The sequence below is a fragment of the Aotus nancymaae genome, unplaced genomic scaffold (assembly GCF_030222135.1).
Source record: "Aotus nancymaae isolate 86718 unplaced genomic scaffold, 86718_ANA_hifiasm-v0.15.2.pri h1tg000033l, whole genome shotgun sequence".
Classification (NCBI taxonomy): Eukaryota; Metazoa; Chordata; class Mammalia; order Primates; family Aotidae; genus Aotus; species Aotus nancymaae.
Window position 1 is genome coordinate 52775109 of NW_026988447.1, and position 23115 is coordinate 52798223.

General features: G+C 41.1%; 1 protein-coding gene and 1 non-coding gene across 2 annotated transcripts in view; both read right to left on the bottom strand.

The window, feature by feature from the left end:
- ANK2 (ankyrin 2) overlaps positions 1–23115 on the bottom strand; it is a 678679-nt gene that overhangs the window by 652310 nt on the left and 3254 nt on the right. The gene's annotated exons all lie outside the window — the stretch shown is intronic.
- LOC135277836 (U6 spliceosomal RNA) lies at positions 11466–11572 on the bottom strand. The gene has a single exon (XR_010345418.1). It is a non-coding gene; the product is annotated as a U6 spliceosomal RNA (small nuclear RNA).

Below are 23115 nucleotides of genomic sequence, written 5' to 3' on the forward strand. Positions count from 1 at the left end.
TTACAGAGAGAACTTCTATATTTCCTGAACATACAATAGTCTAATATGTTATTAAATCAAGCATTATAAAGTGTTAGCATTTTTCTCTTAGTTATGAAAAATAATTAATGTTTGCAAATATGAACTATTTACTATGTGCCTGGCACTTTGTGTGAATAATTAAATTCTCACAACAGCAATATGCTACCATATTATCCCCAATTTATAGACAACAAAACTGAGAGAGAGATGAATCAGTCCAAGGTCACACACTGAGCAAGATTCAGCGTCTGGATTTGAACTCTGACCATGCAACTTCAGAGCCCAAGGTCTTAATAACACTAGAGGGCCTTTCTAAAAAAAAGCCACCACTACCACCACCACCACTACTTACCACTACCAAAACCAGTTGTCAGAACAATTTAAATGTGCTCCTTCAAGGGAGAATTACTGTCACTATTTCCCTTTCTCTCCATTTCCATTTCTCTTTCTCTCCAGCTTTAGCTGAGCTCCTCCAAGACTACTGGTCTAGTGATGCGATCAGTAATCTCACTACATGACAGCCCCCCAACAAGCGTTTAAGAGAAGAATGATTCAGTCACAAATGTTACCTTTAAAAAGGATTTGCAGAATGAGCGTTAACCTTACCACACATGTAGCACCTACTGACATAGTGTGATTGCAAGGAAAAGCCTCTCTAATAAAAAATCTCTTCCCTGAGTGGTAGATGCCTGAAATTTGCCATTGTGAAGGGTAATGAAAAGTGATCTACCACATACTTCTGTATACCTGATTCTCTGGACTCAATTTCCTCTTTTGTAATATTAGAGAATTGATTTGTTAAATTCTCTAAAACTTTATGATTCTATTTCTTAACTGAAATTTAAGATAAATTTAGCAGCTATTAGTTTATTTTATTTATTTATTTATTGTTTAAATAAAGACGGGGTTTCACCATGTTGGTCAGGCTGGTCTTGAACTCCCGGCCTCAGGTGATCCGCCCGCCTTGGCCTCCAAAGTGCTTGGATTACAGGTGTGAGCCACCACGCCCAGCCAGCTATTAGTTTATTAAGTTAAACAAGGGATTATAAAAATATAGTGATTTAATTTGTCATAGATGGGCTTTCTTTTCTTTTTTTTTTGGAAACGGAGTTTCACTCTTGTTACCCAGGCTGGAGTGCAATGGCGCGATCTTGGCTCACCGCAACCTCCGCCTCCTGGGTTCAGGCAATTCTCCTGCCTCAGCCTCCCGAGTAGCTGGGATTACAGGCACACGCCACCGTGCCCAGCTAATTTTTTGTATTTTTAGTAGAGACGGGGTTTCACCATATTGACCAGGATGGTCTCGATCTCTTGACCTCGTGATCCACTCACCTCGGCCTCCCAAAGTGCTGGGATTACAGGCGTGAGCCACCACGCCCGGCCCTATTTCTGTTTTCAAATCTAAAAGGGAAGGTAGGATTCTGGGAACATAGACTATGTGGTTATAGTCTATATAAGTAGACTACAAATATAACAGCCTTTATTAAAAAAAATCACAAAAAGACAAATACTGAAAATGATTTCACTTATGTGAGGCACCTTATGCAGAACAATTCGTAGAAATATAAGGAATAGTGGTTACCGTGGGCTGGGATGAGGAGGAAATGGAGAGTTGTTCAATTGAGTACACAGTTTCAGCGCTGCACGATGAAAAATTTCTGGAGATTAGTTGCAGAAAAATGTGACTATATCTAATACCACTGAACTGTACACTTAGAAATTGTTAAGTTGATAAATTCTGTATTTTTTTTAACCACAATTTAAAAAAAGAAATAGAATATACATACCACATGAATGATACAGAGAGTAGTGCTTCAGTGCTTTGGGGAAATGAGAGATTCATTGATGTCATGTGAATGACACCAGTGTGACAAGGAAGGCCCCCTTGTGGGAAGATGGGTGGCAGTCCTTGAAGATGATGAATGTTGACAGGTGGAGACAAGAAGATGAAGAGATAAGCAAAATTGAGGAGGTGGAAGAGGCCGCAATGTATTGGGGGATAGAAAGGAACCCAGTCTGATTTCACACTTAAGCAATGTGCACAGAGAAGGAATGCTTAAAGAACCACATCCAGGGAATTTTATATTTTATTTTATTTATTTTTGAGACGGAGTCCCTCTCTGTCACCCAGCCTGGAGTGCAGTGGCACAATCTCGGCTCACTGCAACCTCTGCCTCCCAGGCTCAAGTGATCCTCTCACCTCAGTATTTCTTTGTAGGGATAGGGTGTCACTATATTGCCCAAGCTGGACTCGAACTCCTGGGCTCAAAGGATCCACCCACCTCAGCCTCCCAAAGTGCTGGGATTACAGGCATGAGCCATCTTACTCAGCCAGAATTTTAAATTCACTGAAGTTAGAGTTATATTTCCAGTGTGCATCATTTCTTCATAATTGAGGCAACATGTGAGATTGCTTTAGGGAATGAACTTTTTATTGCTTCAGTTTTAGATTGACAGGATCACATGATGATGTATCATTAGTAACAGCTAATAACAGTAATGATCTAATAAGTGTAATGCAATCTAAGACACTTCACGAATAAACAAAAATTAAACCAAACTGGGCAAAATGCCCAGATTACTTCCTACACACACTGACAAAGTACTATAAAAGTAAAAATGGAAACAAATGTCTCCCAAAAATGGTGGTTATTTGGGGGCGGTAAAACAATGAAAGACTTTTTTTCTTTTCTCGGTATTACTTTTTCTTTCTGTTTTAAAAATAAGCATGAATATCTTTTGATAATCGGAAAACATTTAATAATATAAATTGTTTTTTTTGTTGTTGTTTTTTTTGTTTTTTTTTTTTTTTGAGACGGAGTTTCGCTCTTGTTACCCAGGCTGGAGTGCAATGGGGCGATCTTGGCTCACCGCAACCTCCGCCTCCCGGGTTCAGGCAATTCTCCTGCCTCAGCCTCCCGAGCAGCTGGGATTACAGGCACGCGCCACCATGCCCAGCTAATTTTTTGTATTTTTAGTAGAGATGGGGTTTCACCATGTTGGCCAGGATGGTCTCGATCTCTTGACCTCGTGATCCACCCGCCTCGGCCTCCCAAAGTGCTGAGATTACAGGCATGAGCCACTGCGCCCGGCCCTAATAATATAAATTGTTATTTAAAAAATTGTTATTATACGTGGCATCAGAATACAAGAGAACCATTTCTTGAAATCCCTAAAGAAAAATGATGAGGAACCCATCGCTATCTCACCAATCTGGGGATTCCAGCTACTTGGTGGCAGGCAGCTTGCCTTTTATTGATTTTATAACCCCCCTAACAGGGCTCCTCACAATATACTTTCTCCAGTAAGTAGTTCTTGACTACTAATGATTCTGGACACAGGAAAAGGAAAGGTTCTAAGCTATCCCAGGAATACGTTTTGGCCCTGAATATAACTAGAAAGAGGGAATAGCAGAAATGCTCCCACTACTCACCATGCTAAAGATAATATTTTTCACAGCTTGTCAAGTCCCATTCAGTGAGCCAACTAGGGAGCTCAGGTCCTTCTCCAAAAGATTAGAAAATATGGCATCTTCTTCTCTTAAGGAGACTGTGAATAGGCTTAAAATTGAATTCACACTTTTCATATCTAATGGAAATCAATGTTACTATTCCTTCTGTTTCCTTCCACAGATATACTATGCAAATATATATTTTACATACACACCACATCATATAATTGATCTCCATCAGCCGGGTGTGGTGGCTCACACCTGTAATCCCAGCACTTTGGGAGGCTGAGACAGTCAGATCATGAGGTTAGGAGTTCGAGACCAGCCTGGCCAACATGGTGAAACCTCATCTCTACTAAAAATACAAAAATTAGCTGGGCATGGTGGCACATGCCTGTAATCCAAGATACTTGGGAGGGTGAGGCAGGAGACTCATTTGAACCCGGGAGGCAGAGGTTGCAGTGAGCCAAGATTGTGCCACTGCACTCCAGCCTGGGAGACGGGGGAGACTCCATCTCAAAAAAAAAAAAAAAATTGGTTTCTGTCTTCAGTTTTTCCATTAATTTTCTTCTTCTTCTTTTTTTTTTTTTGAGACAGAGTCTTGCTCTGTAGCTACTTGGGAAGCAGGATGGTTGGGCCCAGTAGTTTGAGTAGTTTCAGGTTGCAATGAGCTATGATCATGCCACTGCATTCCAGCCTGGGCAAAAGAGCCAGATACTGTTTCTTTAAAAAACAAAATCCCTACTCTGTCAGCTCCCACATCTACAAAATGGGAATACTAATGGTATCCATTTTATAGTCATTGTAAGAGTAAAATGAACTGATACACACAGTGGTATGCTGGTAAATGTTTAACCAACCTGGGAATAAGAAAGCTTTATAGCACTTACCAATTTTCTACATGATTTCAAGCCACCAACATGAGTCAACTAGCTTATAGAATTCCTAATATTTTAACCATCTGCTGTTGTGAGCTTGTACATGTATACTACAACATATAAAAGTTTTTTTTTTTTTTTTTTTGAGATGGAGTTTTGCTCTTGTTGCCCAGTCTGGAGTGCAACGGCACAATCTCAACTCACTGCAACCTCCGCCTCCCAGGTTCAAGCAATTCTCCTGCCTCAGCCTCCCTAGTAGCTGGGATTACAGGCATGTGCCACCATGCCTGGCTAATTTTGTATTTTTACTAGAGACGGGTTTTCTCCATGTTGGTCAGGCTGGTCTTGAACCCCTAACCTCAGGTGATCTGCCCACCTCAGCCTCCCAAGGTGTTGGGATTACAGGCGTGAGCCACCGCTCCCGGCTAACGTATGAAATATTTATGAAAATGCCTGAGCCAGGTATGGTGGTGCACACCAGTAGTCCCAGCTACTTGAGACCCTAAGGCTTGAGCCCAGGAATTCAGGGCTACAATTGTGTGCTACAGTTGTGCCTGTCAACAGACACATAGGCATTTCTCTAGCCTGGGCAACATAGTGAGACCTTGTTTCTGCACTTGATGAGTGTTATATGCATACAAAACATGTAGATATCAGTTACTATATATAGTATATATATGTGTGTGTGTGTGTGTATATACATATATATATATATTTTTTTTTTTTTTTTTTTGAGACAAAGTCTCTGTTGCCCAGGCTGCAATGCAGCGGCACAATCGTGGCTCACTGCAGGTTCAAACTCCTAGGCTCAAGCAATCCTCCCACCTCACAGCCTCTGAAATAGCTGGGGATTGCAGGCGTGTGCCACCACACCCTGCTAATTTTTGTATTTTTTGTAGAGAAGGAGTCTCATTTTGTTGCTCAGTCTGGTCTCAAACTTCTGGGCTCAAGTGATCTAGATCTACCCACCTCAGCCTCCCAAAGTGTTGGGATTACAGGCGTGAGCCACTGCGCCCAGCCAGTCACTACATATACTTATTATAATATATATGACAGCATTTTCTCTGACTTTGAAATGTTCAAATACACTATAATACACTACAGTTTTCTTTTCTTTTCTTTTCTTTTTGAGATGGAATTTCACTCTTGTTGCCCAGGCTGGAGTGCAATGGTGCAATCTTGGCTCACTGCAATCTCCGCTTCCCAAGTTCAAGCAATTCTCTTGCCTCAGCATCCCAAGTAGCTGGGATTACAGGCATGCACCACCATGCCCAGTCAATTTTGTATTTTTAGTAGAGATGGGGTTTCTCCATGTTGGTCAGGATGGTCTCGAACTCCCAACCTCAGGTGATCCACCTGCCTTGGCCTCCCAAAGTGCTGGGATTACAGGTGTGAGCCATCGTGCCCAGCCTACAATTTTCAAAATAACTAAATTCGTAGTGATGCCCAGTGACACCCTTATCCTCAGAAGGCCCTAAATAAAAATATAATCTAACTAGGCCGGGTGTGGTGGCTCTCACCTGTAATCCCAGCACTTTGGAAGGCTGAGGTGGGCGGATCATGAGGTCAGGAGTTCGAGACAAGCCTGGCCAATATGTTGAAACCCTGTCTCTACTAAAAGTACAAAAACAATTAGCTGGGTGTGGTGGTGCATGCCTGTAGTCCCAGCTACTTGGGAGGTTGAGGCAGGAGAATTGCTTGAACCTGGGAGGCAGAGGTTGCAGTGAGCCAAGATTACATCACTGCATTCCAGCCTGGGTGACAGAACAAGACTCCGTCTCAAAATATATATATAATCTATATAATCTAACTAAAACAGCATGTTTGCTATGCAAATGCATCTTCCAGTTTCCTCCAATGCCTCTGCTTTCCACCCTTGATTCCCTCTAGATGAAATCTAGAGACATCATAAGTCTGTGACTGATGCCCATCTAAATGACATTATTAATTATATATTTTGGGGGCAAAGTTTCTATTTATTTTCTTATTTTAATTGAAAAAAGTGTATATATTTCTGTTGTAAAACAAGATGTTTTGATATATGTGTATACTGTGAATTAGGTAAATCAAATTAGTTAACTTGTTCATTACCTCCCATATTTACCTTTTTTTTTTTTTTTTTTTTTTTTTTTTTTGAGATGAGATCTTGCTCTTGCCCAGGCTAAAGTGCAGTGCAGTGGTGCAATTGTGGCTCACTGCCACCTCAATCTCCCAGGATCAAGCAATCCTCCTATCTCAGTCTCCCAAGTAGCTGGGACCACTGGTGTGCACCACCAGCATTTTTTTTTCTTTTTTTTTTTTTTAAAAGATAGGGTTTCACCATTATGGCCAGGCTGGTCTTGAACTCCTGACCTCAGGTGATCCACCCACCTTGGCATACCAAAGTGCTAGGATTACAGGCGTGAGCCACTGTGCCCGGCCCGCATTTTTTTTTTCTTAGAGACAGTGTCTCATTATGTTGCCCTGCTGGTCTTGAATTCCTGGCTTCAAGTCATCCTTCCACCTCAGCTTCCCAGAGTGCTGGGATTACAGGCATGAGCCACTGTGTCCAGCCTATTTATTCTGTTGTGTATGTGTGATAAGAACACTTTAAAATCTACTTTTCTAGGCCGGGCGCAGTGGCTCACGCCTATAATCCCAGCACTTTGGGAGGCTGAGGTGGGTGGATCACAATGTCAAGAGACCAAGACCATCCTGGTCAACATGGTGAAACCCTGTCTCTACTAAAAATACAAAAAACTAGCTGGGCATAGTGGCGCATGCCTGTAGTCCCAGCTACTTGGGAGGCTGAGGCAGGAGAATTGCTTGAACCCAGGAGGCAGAGGTTGCGGTGAGCCGAGATCACGCCATTGCACTCCAGCCTGGGTAGCAAGAGCGAAACTCCATCTCAAAAAAAAAAAAAAGAAAAAAGAAAAGAAAATACAAACACAAGCTAAATTGCAAACTATTTTGCTGGAGCTGTCTCTGCCTGCCTTGAAACAATTTAGAACATAGCAAATGCTGACAGCTGTTTAGAAATGGCTTAAATAATGTGACTGCAGAGTCACCAGCCTATGGGTGTTTCATATAGTTAATAAAATAAAAGCTTTTATGAGGTTACATCTTTTCCTATTAAATTTGAGAAGGATAACAAATAAAGTCTGATAATAATGTTTGTGAGATATGCATATTACCTCTCTGACACTTTCACTTTTCTAGAAGAAACTCACTTTTAGAGATCACTCCAGATGCCATGAGTTTAGTGTGATCCCAGGTCTCACCTACCCAAACAATGAATTGCTTTTGACATGTTTTCTACCAGTGCTTACAATGCCATTTTCATCACACCTGCATATGAGTTGCTAGCTAGACACAATAATTTCTGGCACTTTCATTTCAGGATTCACAATTTCATTATTACTTTTCCCTTTGAAAAGAGCAATAACTTTAGAATTTTTTCCTTTACTTTCTACTTTCCCACACTTCCATTTGGAAGCTCAGGCCTTTTCCAGGTATATAGGAACAGTACTTTCTTCAAGGTAGCCAAACTTTTTTTTTTTTTTAGAGGGGATCTTGCTCTGTCACCCAGGGTAGAGAGCAGTGGTGCAATCTCAGCTCACTGCAACCTGCGCCTCCCAGTTTCAAGAGATTTTCTTGCCTTAGCCTCCCGAGTAGCTGGGACTACAGGTGCATGCCACCACACCTCGCTAATTTTTTGTATTTTTAGTAGAGACAGGGTTTCACCATGTTGGCCAGGCTGGTCTCAAACTCCTGACCTCAAGTGATCTGTCCACCTCAGCCTCCCAAAGTGCTGGAATTACAGGTGTGAGCTACAGTGCATGGCTTGGATAGCCAAACTTTTAATCCGCTCCAGGATGATAAAGGAGTTTCCGTTATCATCATCACAATAGCAACCCGCCTTCCAAGAATCACAAAGGAATTCTCCATCTCTGTCCCACCCCTTCTTCAGCATCCTTCCTCTCGCCTACCTTTCATGTACACAACCCTGAGACAGGCTGGCAAACATGGGCTTCTGAACCTTGGAGATTCAGGGATTCTATTTTCTTCCCTGCAGCAAGAGAGTAAAAGAAGCCAGTAGATGTTGATGGGGATGGAGTGGAGGATTTTCCTAAATACTCAGATAACAGCTAGGCAAAACTTCTGAATCATGGAGCCATTATACCCTTGATGTTCCTCTAACAGTCACAGTCAATGTAAGGTTTCTTTTAATGCATAATGAGTTTTCCATTTGCCAACACAATCTCTAGGCAAGAAATATTTGAGTTATGCGTTACACAGTCAAGTGCTTTGAAATACCCTAATTATTAAAAGCACATTATAAAACCAAACTCTATGTTTTCTTTCTATCTACTCCACATAGGTGAGACTTTAATTTCAATTTTAAAAGATTAAATTATTCATTGAGCACCTGTTATATATCAGGCAATATGATAGGCCCTGTTCTACTCTCAACACCTCATAATGCAGCAATTAGGGAAATTTACAACTGATTCCATTAGGAAATGACAGGATCAGATGTGTTAGTTGTATACAACAGAGTTTGTAAATGGGAGAGACTGCAGAGAGTGAGACCAATTAGGACACTATTATAAGATAGTCCATATAAGACCCAATGTGGTTCTGAACTGGACAGAAAAAGTAAGATTGGAGAAAAGATGGAGAGAGGAAAAGAAACCAAAAACAGCACTCAAGGGTAGGCACCAAGTAGTGAGACTTTTATAGCCATGTTATGTTTGAAGGATCCACAAGATATAAAGGAGGAGATTTACAGAAGTCAGATGAAAGTACCAGGTCAACAGAGGGGTTGACACTAAAGACACTGATTGAACAGACATCAACAGATGATGGTAATGGAAGCTACAGGAGTGGATCATTGGTCTGGGAAGAAGTATAAATACGTCAGATGAAAATCAGAGATGGAAAGTAGAACCCTGGTTGACATTAATGTTTAAACAAGTGAAGAAAGAGGAAGGGATGGAGGAGAATGATAAAGAACACTAGTAGGAAACGTGAATAAGTCATGATAATAAGTATAGCTCTTGAGGATCCGGCTGTTGACTAACCCACCAGTCTCATGTCCTGCCACCTCCCCCAAAACTGTGCTCCAGCCATTCAGAACTTCTGATAACTCCCTAAAATGTCTAAAATGCCATATGCTTTCTACTTCCATGCTTCTGCAATTTCTGTTTCCTCTGAAATTCCCTTTCTGTCTTAATCATGTTGTAAGCTCTTGCTCTTCCTTCAAGCACCAGCTTCTCTTTAAGGCCGTTGCCGAATTCCCCAAGCAGAGGCCCCTACTGCTTTGAATTATACGTTCTTTATTAAAATCATCACATTCTATCTGCTTGGTTGGTTTTTCCAGTCTACCATAGTTCCCTGAGTACTGAGTGTTTCCACCTCTTTGAAGGGTTTTCACCTCTGCATTTCCAGGCCCCAACATGATACCTGGCATGAGAAGGTGGCATTTCATGCACTATTTAAGGACACAAGTTTGATATCTAACACATGTGGATATAAATTCCTTCCTCTGCCATTTGCTTGACTGCATGATCTTCACCAAACTTCTAAGCCTGGTTTCTTTAAATTAGAGTGATTATTGTCCTATCTCATCTAATGGATGTGAGGATAAAATAATACATGTAAAGAATTTGTCACAGAGCTTGACACACATTCAGGTTTAGTTAGTATAAGCATCTTTATTTCAAAGGGAGTTTAACTTAATTGTTGAATATATGAATGGTGCTCCATAGTCCTAATAAGAAGAGCTTCAGGAAGGAGGAAATGGTCAACAGAATCAAAACTGCTAAGAAGTAGGCCAGGCCCAGTGACTTATGCCTGTAATTCCAGCACTTTGGGAGGCCGAGGCGGGCAGATCATTTGAGGTCAGGAGTATGAGACCAGCCTGGCCAACATGGTGAAACCCTGTCTCTACTAAAAATACAAAAATTATGGGAGTTGCAGTGGCTTAGGCCAGTTGTCCTGGTGCATGAGGAGGAGAGGTCAGGCGTTTGAGACCAGCCTGGGCAACCTATAAACCTCTCATCCTTAAAAAAAAAATACAAAAATTAGCTAAAGTGGTGGTGAGTGCCTATAATCCCAGCTGCTACTCGGGAGGCTGAGGCAGGAAATTTGCTTGAACCTGGGCAGCAGAGGTTGCAGTGAGCTGAGATCACGTCACTGCACTCCAGCCTGGGAGACAGAGCAAGACTCCACCTCGAGAACAAAAAAATTGTAAGATGACTAGTAGGATTAGGGCTATCCATTTACTAAATACTCAGCTAAAGCCTCCTTGTTTCCCCATCAACTGGGTTTCTTTAACCTCACTGTCAGGCTCAGCCTTGCCCCAATCTCTGTAACTAGTGAAGATGAAGGAATTGGGGAAAACAACACCTTCTAAACAGAGCAAAGTCCTAGAATAGGCAGAAGAGAATGTGATCACAAGGTCAGGATAATTCTTCCTCTGAAACAGGAAGGAAGAAGGCAAGAATATGTGAAAATGCAAATGTTCAGAAGTGGATGTGTGTTCCTGTTTCTCTTTTATAACTGAAGAAGAAGGTGTCTATAAAAGAGCCATTCATGCATAAAACATTTTGTACTCTCAGATGAAAGAATTAAGTCAGCTATATAATCATCCAAGTTTTTATCAGAAAAAAAGATAAGATTTTCTAAGTTGGCATACAAGGGCTCTTATCCAATTAGAAGTCTCATTTAGTCAATAGCCCCAGTACTCTTGTACATTTTAGCTTTTTATATTTATAAATATATATTTTCTTAAAGAAAATATTCATTTTTGGGCCGGGCGCGGTGGCTCACGCCTATAATCCCAGCACTTTGGGAGGCCGAGGCAGGTGGATCACGAGGTCAAGAGATCGAGACCATCCTGGTCAACATGGTGAAACCCCGTCTCTACTAAAAATACAAAAATTAGCTGGGCATGGTGGCACATGCCTGTAGTCCCAGCTACTCAGGAGGCTAAGGCAGGAGAATTGCTTGAACCCAGGAGGCGGAGGTTGCGGTGAGCCGAGATCGCGCCATTGCGCTCCAGCCTGGGTAACAAGAGCGAAACTCTGTCTCAAAAAAAAAAAAAAAAGAAAAGAAAATATTCAATTTTTTTTTAAATTATGGAACGCTTCACGAATTTGCATGTCATCCTTGCGCAGGGCCCATGCTAATTTTCTCTGTATTGTTCCAACTTTAGTATATGCGCTGCCGAAGCAAGCACGAAAATATTCATTGTTGTCTAAAAAACTGTATAAGCACTTCTAGCAGAGCTACACAAATACTTGGTAACTATCTTGGATAGGTAATAACACTAAAGCATATTGGCTTGTTAGATATTATGTTTAGCTCAGTGGTCAAACTCATAAAGTAAACATTTTTCTTTATAAACTGGAATTATGAATCGATTAGTCCTCATAATATATATTAAATATGTCAATTACTCTGAAATCTACAAGCTCACACAATTTAAGCAATATCACAATACCATGCATCTATCATTTTCCTTCATGTTCATTATTATCAGTCATTACACTGGGCAGCAAATAAGTTAAACCAGGCTATACCCAGTCTCAGAAAGAGTTTATTTGATTTGCTCAATTCCAAAACGAACTAGGGCAAAATAACTTTATGAAATTAAAGTGCAGACAGATAGCAGAAGGGAAATTCAGTATTCATAAAACTTATAGAAAAATAGTTTAATAAGCACATCTTTTAGGACAATCAGAAAAAAGGTCACACAAGCCCACTATATATTAGATAATACACTGCAGAAAAATGACATGCTTCTTCTACATTTATTATGATAAGAGTTGAATAAAGGTTAATAGATTTGAAGAACTGCATTTCCAGGAGTCTCGCTTTTAATACCAAGTGCCTGGCAAGATACCATTCATTTTAAGGAAAATTGTTGAGATAAATAACTTATATATTAGTCTAGTGAAATAAAGCACGTAAAAGAACAAAATTATTTTTAGATTTGCTCAGGTAAAACAATAGAATATTTGCTTAATTTCATTAAAAGGAAAAATATATTTCAGATGTAGCACTTGACAATCACCCAGGTCTTCATGCTTCTTCCAATTTCTTCAGGCTGTGCGATGTCATTCTCAAGGAGCATGATTAATTCTTCTTAGGCTTCTTGTTGGGCTGCTCTTCCGTCTCCGATTTTCTAAATTTGGGCACATCTTCAAGGGATCTGCTTCTGTCATGTGTAATACAGAAGTGCCGATCCTTGGCTCAAAGGGTTCTGTTTTCAGTCTAAACTCTAATCAAGAAATGACCTGTGTAGCTGTAACTTAAAATACCCTTCCCATCACCCACAGCTCACTAAGCAATGATCATGGCCAAATACACATATTCAAGACAGAAAACACTGGCTAGAGAGACGCTTTTATCAGGCTAACAGGTATGTAATTGTGGAGGTTTTACACTGTAAAGTGAGAGAATCAAAACACCCCCAAAATTAGATGAACAAACTTAGTACTTTAAGTTAAATGTAATCACATTAGCAGCAAGTAAGATTAATGTACAAATACTGACAATGGCCCTAAGACAAGGTTGTTAGCAACCTCAGCATAGACACCGCAGAAAAAGAACAATATAGAATTCAGAATGTGATCAGACTACATTTGGAAGAAAGAAAATCCAATCCAGACAGGACTGAGACTTCCTAGTGAAGAGGCACAGAATCGCATATCAAAACCCCAGGGAATAGTATTAATAATATCAAACCCCAGGGGATAGTACTAATAATTGCAGAGGTCTGTTTAAATTCTTTGAATTCTTTGAATGTTATTTCCTACAAATTCCATTATTACTTTCATAAAGTCCTAAATTAAAGAACCTCTTCCAAGTATTGTCATAAAAAATACCTGGCGTAATATCTGGATATTAGTCAAGGTTCTGGTGCACAGATGAGCCAAACCAGTTAAGCAATATACATTATAATATTCATTATTTTTCTGAGTGTTCTAAAAATTACTTTCACATAAAGTATCTTAACAGAACTATGATTCTAAATCTATTACTGTTCAGCCTTTGAAATAAGTTATTTCTTCAATTAAAAAGCCCACGCGCATGACAGTTCAAGAATTTCTTTGTTTTTTTTGTTTGTTTGTTTTTTGTTTTTGAGATGGAGTCTCACTCTGCCCAGGCTGGAGTTCAGTGGTACAATCTAGGCTCACTGCAACCTCTGCCTCCTGGGTTCAAGCGATTCATCCGCCTCAGCCTCCTAAGTCGCTGGGACTACAGGCACCCGCCACCATGCCCAGCTGATTTTTGTATTTTTCACTAGAGATGGGGTTTTGCCATATTGGCAAGGCTGGTCTTGAACTCCTGACCTTGTGATCTGCCTACCGCGGCCTTCCAAACTGCTGGGATTACAGGCATGAGCCACCAAGCCCGGCCCAGTTCCAGAATTTCTATTTAGAAGGGACTTAATGGAGGCAATCTGGTTGGAAGACAGAGATTCTAAAGGGGCATGGCATGAAGTGATTTGTCCAGAGTTTAAACGTTTATTATTATTATTATTATTATTATTATTAGAGATGGAATCTTACTTTGTTGCCAAGGCTGGAGTGCAGTGGAGCAATCTTGGCTCACTGCAACCTCCGCCTCCTGGGTTCAAGTGATTCTCCTGCCTCAGCCTCTTGAGTAGCTGGAATTACAGGCACACACCACCAAGCCCAGCTAATTTTTGTATTTTTAGTAGCGACGGGGTTTCACCATGTTGGCCAGGCTGGTTTTGAACTCCTAACCTCAGGTGATCCACACGCCTCTGCCTCCCAAAGTGTTGGGATTACGGGCGTGAGCCACCGTGTCTGGCCTACCAAAATAAATTATTGTTAAAAAACCATGTTGTAAAGCAGTGTGGATAGTAGGCTCCCATTTATGTAAACCAAAGGGGGAGAGGGGGGATTGCAGTGTTTTGTTTTGGAGTAAGGTTTATTTTTCCCACATATCCGTCTAAAAATATGTGACATTACTACATTCTTGCATAACTTCTTCAATGTAAAAAAAAAATACAATAAAATCATGTTTAGAGATTATTAGAGGCCAGGTGCAGTGCTGTCAGCCTATAGTACCATTTACTCAGGAGGCTGAGGCAGGAGGATCGCTTGAGCCCGGGAGTTCAAGGCTGTGGTGTACTATGATTATGCCTATAAATCATCACTGCACTCCAGCCTGGGCTATATAGTGAGACCTCATCTCTATCAAAAAAACTATTAGAATAAGGGACATTTAGTCTTATTCTAATAGTTTTACCAAGGGGCTTACAATATAAACAATTGAAATAAAAATTACATATTTTTTCACAATAGCATATACACCTATAATATTTGATTATTTAGAAAGTACTTACACTAACATTATATGATTAGCGATTAATAATGGACCAATAAGGCCCAGTGTGGTGATTTACACCTGTAATCCCAGCACTTTTGGAGTCCAAGGTGGGAGGACTGCTTGAGGACAGAAGTTCAAGACTAGCCTGGTCAACATAGCAAGACCCTGTCTCTATATATAAAAAAGAAAGAAAAAATAATAATGGACCTATGAGATAGAATTATAGTTACTGACATTTAATAGATTATAAAACTGAAGTTTAGCAAGATTATATAATTTACTCAGAGTTACTTGGATAGCAACTAGGGGAGCTGTACAAGCCTGATTTCTGACTTCCATGTCTAATCCTCAGGCAAATGGCTATCCTTCCTTGTTGTGCTGTCCTTCGGGAAAGGAAGAGGCTGACATTTATTATGCGTTTATCATTTAACAATAGCTAAAATTATTTAGTATTAATTAATTGCCAGGTATTGAGCAAAATGCATTTTGTGCATTTTATTATCTATCTGTCTATCTATCTATCTATCTATCTCTCTACCTGTCTATCTTGTGATGGGAGTCTCACTCTGTTGCCCAGGCTGGAGTGCAGTGGCCTGATCTCCATTCACTGCAACCTCCACCTCCCAGGTTTAAGCGATTCTCCTGCCTCAGCCTCCCAAGTAGCTGGGACTACAGGCACCCACCACCATGCCTGGCTAACTTTTGTATTTTTAGTAGAGACAAGTTTTCACCATATTGGCCAGGCTATTCTCAAATTCCTGACCTTGTGATCTGCCTGCCTCAGCCTCCAAAAGTGCTGGGATTAAAGGCATGAGCCACCGCACCTGGCCTGTAACTAGTTTTTTTTTTTTCTTTTTTTGAGATGGAGTCTCACTCTCACCCAGGCTGGAGTGCAGTGGCATGATCTCGGCTCACTGCAACCTCTGCCTCCTGGGTTCAAGTGATTCTCCTGCCTCAGCCTCCCAAGTAGCTGGGACTACAGGCATGCGCCACCACACCCAGCTAATTTTTTTGCATTTGTAGTAGAGATGGAGTTTCACCATGTTAGCCAGGATGGTCTTGATTTCCTGACCTCGTGATCCACCCACCTCGGCCTCCCAAAGTGCTGGGATTACAGGCGTGAGCCACCACAACCGGCCATAACTAGTTCTTACAACATCTGTGTTATCTCCTGATCCAATGACAAAAATAACGTGCTTGTTTGATACCAGTTTATTTGTGTTAACCTAGTTCTCGCTCTGTGGTATACCATAGTTTCAAAGGTGGCCAATATCCCTCCCACATTCTATTTTTACAATGTGATGTTAATATCCATCCCTCCTATGGAATTGTGAGATGTATGTCTCTTCCCACTGAATCTAGGTGAAGCTCTAAGACTGCCTTACCAAGAGTATGGCAAAAGAAACTTGTGATTTCTAAGGCTAGGTCTTAAAGATGACTTTTACATAGGGCACGGTGGCTCATGCCTGTAATCCCAGCACTTTAGGAGGCCGAGGTGGGCAGATCATGAGGCCAAGAGATCCAGACTATCCTGGCTAACATGGTGAAAACCCCGTCTCCACTAAAAATACAAAATATTAGGCAGGCATAGTTGCATGTGCCTATAATCCCAGCTACTTGGGAGGCTGAGGCAGGAGAATCGCTTGAACCCGGGAGGTGGAGGTTACAGTGCGCCAAGATCTCGCCACTGCACACCAGCCTGGGTGACAGAGTGAGACTCCATCTCAAAAAAAAAAAAAATTTTAATTGGAAGTTGGAAACTATCCTGGCTAACACGATGAAACTCTGTCTCTACTAAAAATACAAAAAATTAGCCTGGTGTTGTAGCACGCACCTATAGTCCCAGCTACTTGGGAGGCTGAGGCGGGAGATTCTCTTGAACTTGGGAGGCAGAGGTTGCAGTGAGCCCAGATCACACCACTGCACTCCATCCTGGGCAACAGAGCGAGACCCCATCTCAAAAAAAAAAAAAAAAAAGATGCCTTTTACTTCTGCCACAATTTCTTGGGACTTTTACTGTTGGAACCCAATCACCATGCTGCAAGGAAGCCAAGATCCAAACAGAAAGAACTTATATAGGTGTTCTAGCCGATGCCCTCAGGTAGCACTGGTCACCAGATATGTGACTGAGCAAATCTTAGATGATTCATGCCCCAGCCATGGAGTCACCTCCAGCCTTCTAGTCACTCTAGCTGATTCCTCAGATACTCAACAAGTCCTGGCTAACTGCAGATTAATGAGCAAAACACATGATTATTCTTGTTTGAAGCCACTATGCTTGATGGGATTTATAATGTATCAATAGATAACTGAAACTGTGTTTATATATCCTTGCAATAAAAACTAAGTTCATAGGCTAGTAAACTTAAGGCTATATATGTCACTAGAAGTAGATAATTAGCTCCTTAATATACCATAATCTGCTCATATAAAAACATAAAATGCTAAACTTCTCCAAACTTAGTAGTGAATGAAGCTTAAAGTCCCTATTTATTTCTTGTCTTATTGTTCATATTCAACAAAGCTGATTTAGAAATTGTTTTCTTCTACTAGGGAGGCTGAGGCAGAAGAATTGCTTGAACCCAGGAGGCGGAGGTTGCAGTGAGCCGAGATTGTGCCACTGCACTCCAGCCTGGGTGAGAGAGCAACACAGTCTCAAAAAAAAGAAAATTTTTTTAAAGCCTGTGAGAACTCTCTGTATTCAAGTAGGGTGTAAGAAGATGTCATGTATTACTGTGTCTTTTTTCCATTTGATTTTTTAATATAGGTTTTCTTTTTTTTTTTTTTTTTGCAGACAGAGTTTCGCTCTTGTTGCCCACCTGGAGTGCAGTGACACAATCTGGGCTCACTGCAACCTCTGCTTCCCAGGTTCAAGTGATTCTCTTGCCTCAGCCTCCCGAGTAGCTGGGACTACAGGCGCCCACCACCACGTCTGGCTAATTTTTTGTATTTTTGGTAGAGATGTGGTTTCACCACGTTTGCCAGGCTGGTCTTGAACTCCCGACCTCAGTGATCTACCCGCCTAGGCTTCCCGAAGTGCTGAGATTATAGGCTTGAGCCACCATGCCTGGCTGATATGGTTTTATTGGCTGCATTTCACTTTTATAAATAGCCTTCCTTCCAGAAATGAGTACTTGTCTTATAGATTCATATGATGTTTAGATTGGAAATTGTATAAAAAGTATTTTAAGTCGGTGCAGTAGCTCATGCCTGTAATCCCAGCACTTTGGGAGGCCAAGGTGGGTAGATTGCTTAAGGTGAGGAGTTTGACACCAGCCTGGTCAACATGGCGAAACCCAATCTCTACTGAAAATACAAAAATTAGCCAGGCATGGTGGTGCATGCTGGTCCCAGCTACTTGGGAGGCTGAGGCAGGAGGATTGCTTGAGCCCAGGAGGCAGAGATGGCAGTGAGCCAAGCTCAAACCACTGCCCTCCAGTTTGGGCAAGAGAGAGACTCTATCTCAAAAACAACAACAAAAAAAAATTTTAAAGCCAAGCTAAATTGCATATCAATGCTCTTAAGATTTTCTAAATCTATATAATACATACAAAAAATCTGAAAAATTAAAAATATTGAAACCCAGAAGAGAAAGTCCAGAGATGGACTCATGTCAATATGTCAACTGAATTTTGACAAAGATAAAAAGGCGCCAGGGCATGGTGGCTCACGCCTGTAATCCCAGCACTTTGGGAGGCCGAGGTGGGTGGATCACGAGGTCAAGAGATCGAGACCATCCCGGTCAACATGGTGAAACCCCGTCTCTACTAAAAATACAAAAAATTAGCTGGGCACGGTGGCGCGTGCTTGTAATCCCAGCTACTCAGGAGGCTGAGGCAGGAGAATTGCCTGAACCCAGGAGGCGGAGGTTGCGGTGAGCCGAGATCGCGCCATTGCACTCCAGCCTGGGTAACAAGAGCGAAAACTCTGTCTCAAAAAAAAAGAAAAAAAAGATAAATTTAATAGATAAAACATAATCTTTTCAACCAGGCGCGGTGGCTCACGCCTGTAATCCCAGCATTTTGGGAGTCTGAGGCAGGCAGATCACCTGAGGTCAGGAGTTCAAGACCAGCCTGACCAAAACATGGTGAAACCTCATCTCTACTAAAAATACAAAATTAGCTGGGTGTGGTGGCACATGTCTGTAATCCCAGCTACCTGGAAGGCAGGATAATTGCTTGAACCCAAGAAGCAGAGGTTGCAGTGAGCCAAGATTGTGCCACTGTACTCCAGCCTGGGTGACAGAGTGAGACTCTGTCTCAAAGTAAAAAAATAAGTAAGTAAATAAATAAATACATAAAATAAAATATAAGGATGTCAAATAAGCACATGTAAAATATTCAGCATCATTAGTCATTAGGGAAATACAAATGAAAACCACAAAGAAGTATCTCTACACCCCTATTAAAATGACTAAAACCAAAAAAAATGCCAACATCAAATGTTGGCAAGGATGCAGAGCAATAACTCTAATTCATTGTTGGAAGAAATGTAAAAGCAACACAGTCACACTGGAAAATAGTTTGACAGTTTCTTATTAAGTTAAAATATACTTACTATATGACCCAGTAATTATATTCCTAGGTGTACACCCAAGAGAAATAAAAATAAAAACATGGTTCACACAAAAAACCCATATAAATGTTTAACAGCAACTTCACTCATCACTGCCCCAACCTGGAAACAACACAAATGTCCTTCATCTGGTGAATAGCTGAACAGTGGTGCACCTATATGATGAAATACTACTCGGTAATAAAAAGGAACAAAATGTTTATACATGCAAGAACTTAGAGGTACCTTTTTTTTTTTTTTTGAGACAGAGTTTCACTCTTGTTACCCAGGCTGGAGTGCAATAGCACGATGTTGGCTCACCGCAACGTCCGCCTCCTGGGTTCAAGCAATTCTCCTGCCTCAGCCTTCCCAGTAGCTGGGACTACAGACGCGTGCCACCATGCTCAGCTAATTTTTGTATTTTTAGTAGAGACGGGGTTTCACCATGTTGATCAGGATGGTCTCGATCTCTTGACCTCGTGATCCACCCGCCTCGTCCTCCCAAAGTGCTGGGATTATAGGCGTGAGCCACCGCACCCGGCCACGAGGTACCTGTTTACAGGAACTATACTGATTGAAAAAATCAATTTTAAATGGTTATATTCTAGGTGATTTAATTTAGCTGACCTTCTTAAAGGCAAAACTATATGGACAGAGAACAGATCAGGGGCTACCAGAAATTGAAGGTAGAAAGAGCTTTTGTTTGACTACAGTGGGATTAGCATGAGGGAATGTTTCAGGGTGATAGAACTGTTCTCTACCTAGATTGTGGTGACATTTATATGACTCTAAGTATTTGTCAATACTCATTTAACTATATAAAAAGTGAATTTTCCTATATGTAAATTAAAAAACAAAATTTTGAAACCTAAATTAATGTCAAAATATAACTTTATTTATTGCCTCTGACTTTCATCCCTTCACTTTGTAACATAAATTATCCTGTACTGTAACTCAAATACTTTTTTTTTTTGAGATGGAGTCTCGCTCTGTTGCTCAGGCTGGAGTGCAGTGGCTCAATCTCGGCTCAGTGCAAACTCTGCCTCCCAGGTTCAAGTGATTCTCCTGCCTCAGTCTCCCGAGTAGCTGGGATTACAGGCGCCCACCACCACTCCCGGATAATATTTTGTATTTTTAGTAGAGACATAGTTTCATCATGTTAACCAGGATTGTTTCGAACTCCTCATGATCTGCCCACCTCAGCCTCCCAAAGTGCTGGGATTACAGGCGTGAGCCACCGCACCCAGCCTCAACACTTTTTATAAAATAAAAATGTAAAATATAACATCTTGGCTGGGTGCGGTGGCTCATGACTGTAATCCCAGCACTTTGGGAGGCTAAGATGGGTGGATCACCTGAGGTTAGGAGTTCCAGACCAGCCTGGCCAACATAGTGAAATCCCATTTCTACTAAAAATAAAAAAATTAGCTGGACATGGTGGCACACGCCTGTAGTCCCAGCTACTCGGGAGGCTGAGGCAAGAGAATAGCTTGAACTCAGGAGGTGGAGGTTGCGAGCTGAGACTACACCACTGCCCTCTGGCCTGGAGGACGAGGTGAGAGTCTATCTCAAAAAAAAGCAGGGGAGGGAGTAATATATATATTTAGACTCTGTCTAAAAAAACCCAATATCTCAAACTACTCAGCTCAAACGATCCTCCTGCCTCGGCCTCCCAAAGTGCTAGGATTACAGGCATGAGCCATTGCACCAAGTGACCCTGACTCTGAAAGAAACCTTTAAAAATGTAAGCCTGGCCAGGTGCAATGGCTCATGCCTGTAATATTAGCACTTTGGGAGGCTGAGGCAGGAGGATCACTGGAGCTGAGGAGTTTGAGACCAGCCTGGGCAACATAGTGAAATCTCATCTTTATATATAATATAAATAAATAAATAAATAAAACGTAAACATATATGTGTGTGTATATATGTATATGCCTGTTCAAGAAGATTCTCCATTAACCCAATTCATTCTCAGAATTGTTTTTCTCAAGACCATCATAGAAACAGCAGAAAGAACTGAGGAGCTCCCAGTGGAGGCAAAAGCTAACTGAAGGGTTTAGTCTCCCCTCTCAGCAACCATGATGCTGAAAAAAGATTTTTTAAGAGAACACAGAAGCGAAAATGGAATTCAAGCTATTCTTTTTTTTTTTTTTTTTTTTTGAGATGTAGTCTTCCTCCCATCACCCAGGCTAGAGTGCAGTGACACAATCTTGGCTCACTGCCACCTCTGCCTCCCGAGTTCAAGTGATTCTCCTGCCTCAGCCTCCTGTGTAGCTGGAATTGCAGGTGCCCACCATCAAGCTCAGCTAATTTTTTTGCATTCATAGTAGAGATGGGGTTTCACCATGTTGGCCAGGCTAGTCTCGAACTCCTAACCTCAAGTGATCCACCCACCTCAGCCTCCCATAGTGCTGGGGTTACAGGCTTGAGCCACCATGCACAGCTCAAGCTATTCTCCTGATGGATTTGAGTAATGAAAATCACTTCAACTCTACTGTAAATACTACAGTTAAATCTAAGTAATTCAAAGCAGAGCTCCATGAGAATAATTATAGATAACTAGGAGTAACAGAGGAGCTCCTTTAATAGTCACAATGCCTGATAATTAGAAGAGAAAGACAGTAAATAACAGTGATTGTGAAGTAAGGCATCATTAAGACCATATTTTAAATCACTGAGTTCCAAATTAACTAACTATGAACTTGGGTATGTAGCTTAGTTTCTCTAAACGCACGGTTTCTCGTCTAGAAAATGGGAATAACATCTCCTTCATAGGACTGTTGTGAAAACTATGCCTCACTCAGCACCATGCCTGGCTCATTGTAAATATTTCAATATTACCACATGGGATGTCTCAACATTTCCACAGCAAACAAAGAAGGAAAACTAATTTGCTGCCATAAATGAAATGACACCATTACCCAAAGACCACAGGGAAGGACTGATGAAGAAACAAGAGAATGACAGTGAAGTTTTCTGGCACCAATGACAGACTGTCTTACAGCTCTTCCAAGTCTCACAGGAATCCGTCCCATGATATGGCGCGATCTCGGCTCACCGCAACCTCTGCCTCCTAGGTTCAAGCCAGTCTCCTGCCTCAGCCTCCTGAGTATCTGGGATTACAGGCACCTGCCATCATGCCCAGCTACTTTTTGTATTTTTAGTAGAGGTGGGGTTTCACCATGTTGGCCAGGCTGGTCTGGAACTCCTGATCTCAGGTGATCCGCCCACCTCAGCTTCCCAAGTGCTGGGATTACAGGCATGAGCCACCATGCCCGGCCTACAATGTATCTTATACTTCACAATCTCAGTAAGTACTCATTTAGCTTTGATTTAAATTCTCTGGAAATGGCCATAGGAGTCATATGGGTCCTTTGATGTATATGATATATACAGACAAACTATTTAAAACTTCAGTTGCAAAACTACCATTTCTTAATCTTTTCTTTTACAAAGTTAGAAAATGAATGAAGAATAAACATGGGCTGATGTTCACGAAATCTCTAATTTAATAACTAATTTGACTTACAAGTTGGAAAAAGTAGGTGAAACTTCTGTAACTTTTTATCCTGGATATAAAATAAAGATACCCCTTTTCTTACAAGAAGAAGAAGAAGAAAAGGAAATACCTAAAGCCTAAGAAGCCTGAAAAGATGGCGCACTGATAAAGTTTTCTCTCCTTTAACAGAATGAATTGAAAGGTCATTTGTCCCTGTCCTTCTCACTTTTGAAAACACTGTGTGAAGATATCGGCCCACTTTAGATATTTCATGCTACATCAGCATTTTCCAAAAGCTTTAAAAAAACTTTGTTCAAAATATCAAATTGTAAAAAATAACGCATATAGTTTATGATATGTAATTC